Below are 2235 nucleotides of genomic sequence, written 5' to 3' on the forward strand. Positions count from 1 at the left end.
CCCCCCCCCCCCCCCCCCCCCCCTCCCCGGGATCTGTTCATAAATAACTGAGTTATATTGGGGAAAGCTTAGCAGTATCAGGATGCCTCTCCCTACTGAAAATGGGAGATGGGGAGGAGGCAGTAATGAGAATTTAAGAAAAAAATCTAGCATCCCTTGCTCACAGCCTGTCACTGCCTAAATTAAACCACATAAGTCCGTCCCACCTTGATTTTCTGATGGTATATTCAATTTTTAATCCAAACCAAATTCTTCTTTGCTGTACATTAAATTCTTCCTTAGACAGGTACTTAAGATCTGCTGATGGTCTCTCAAAAACCATTTTTCTAGAGTCTTCAAAAATATCAAATTTCAGCTGGCAGGTTTTTCCCCTCATTCTGTATCAATAGGTCCATTTTTCTCCTGCCCATTATAAGGGTTCACATGAGTCTTAAAGGGAACGAATGATCCTGCAGTAACATTCATCAACTTAAGGAACTGACAGTTCAATCTTATCCCCAAATGGTCTGAATCCATTCTGCCCTCAAAAATCACTTACTGACAATGTTTACCCACACATCATGGGGACAATGTGTGACACTCTCGTGACGAGGCCGCAAAGGAGAACAGATCTGCCTTGTCGCTCCAGTTTGACAGGAGACTTCAGATTCACAAAACATGTTTAAATCAGTCACAGGATGAGGAAAAAATGCACAAATGGGACTATAAAAAAGTCAAAGCCATGTGGTGACAACAGAAGGTGTGGGCTGAGGCTGAGGTTTTGAAGGGATTGTTAACTATTAAAATGAATCAGCAACGGAGGTGCACATACTTGTTCAAAGAATCATTAGAAAACAGACTCGTACTGCTGGAGTGGATTCCTGTACTTACAACTTAGGAGGACGGTTCATTGTGTCAGCTCTCTTCCAAACATGAGTTCATTCTCAGCAGTTTTAAGAAAGAAAACAGCCGTTTTTCTGTTTTGATCTGGTCCCAGCAATCACAGGGGTCACGCATCAGGCTCCCCCCAACACTGCCGCCGGGAGGCTGAGCAGTGCGGGATCCCGCCCAGAGGTGGGAAGGCCTCATTTTGAGGCCAAGCCTTACGTGTTAAAATCAGCTGTGTTTTTCCCTATTTTAAAAACATAATGCAGCAGCTTCCCTTCAGCAGATGAAACTACGCCCTCCGTGCCAGTCACAACTGAAATGATTCTCAACGCTCAGCTGGGATTCAAATCTCTGGACCCCAGGTCTAACCGACTGCACCTCCATTGACTTTCCCTGTTTCACGTTTTCGGTGATCTCACTGAACCTAAGAGGTTCCTGGAACACATGGTGGTCCCCGAAAAGTCTGAATTCGTGCAACCTGACAATGCGACCTTGAACGCAAATATATGATATAAAAGTATAATACATAACCAAAGACAAAAAGTGATTTCCAGTCACTGTAAAATTTTTTAAAGAACTAATTTATTAAAAATATGGTTACTGGGGCACCTGGGTGGCTCAGTCAAGGGAGCGTGTGACTCTTGATCTCGGGTTTGAGTTTGAGCCCAACATTGGGTATAGAGATAATTAAAAAAAATAAAATTGCACAAAAATAATAATAATAAAAAATAAGAACCTGTTCCCTAGGTACTCTCCGGGTCAAGACCATGCTAGTCACTGGAAACACAGGTAAGAATTTACCTCGCTCTATTCTCTTGAGATCGCAATCTACTAAAAAGATAACTATGGCAAAACGATTGGGAAACAGGATGAAAAGAACGAGAAAGAGAAGCAAGAGATGAAGCCAGCCTTCGCGCTGGTCTGGAAAGAGAAGCATCGGACTCACCACATTGGGGTGGAGGTGGGATTCAATGCTGCAGAGATGGACACAGAACGCTCAGAAGCACAGAGGCCTGTGCCAGCCCGAGTGTCACAGGGAAGGCAGAGAGTGGAGGGACACGAGGCCACGGGGACAAGGAGGAGCCACGGGCACAAGGAGGAGCGATGGGGAGGCACTCATCCTGTGGAATGCCTGCATGTCCCTTAAGGCACCAAAGGGTGGGGCATGTCTAAGTGTGACCCTCTTTTTATGGAAAGAGAGTGAGACATGTCCGGGATTCATGTGGTCATTGGGTGACATGTTCAGGCGTGTACTGTGTCAGCCACTGCAGAAGACACAGTGAGCCATGTCAGAGTTAAGTGGGAATGGGGGGTGGCACACAAGGAATGTATATGGACGTGTGAATGGGATGCCACATGTATCCACGG

At 45.4% G+C, this 2235-nt stretch overlaps 1 protein-coding gene across 3 annotated transcripts in view; it reads right to left on the minus strand.

Annotated features, from left to right (window-relative positions):
- The window catches only part of SRP9 (signal recognition particle 9), a 13438-nt gene that overhangs the window by 4343 nt on the left and 6860 nt on the right, over window positions 1–2235 (minus strand). The gene's annotated exons all lie outside the window — the stretch shown is intronic.

Source organism: Suricata suricatta, chromosome 3 (assembly GCF_006229205.1).
Source record: "Suricata suricatta isolate VVHF042 chromosome 3, meerkat_22Aug2017_6uvM2_HiC, whole genome shotgun sequence".
In the NCBI taxonomy this organism is placed as follows: domain Eukaryota; kingdom Metazoa; phylum Chordata; class Mammalia; order Carnivora; family Herpestidae; genus Suricata; species Suricata suricatta.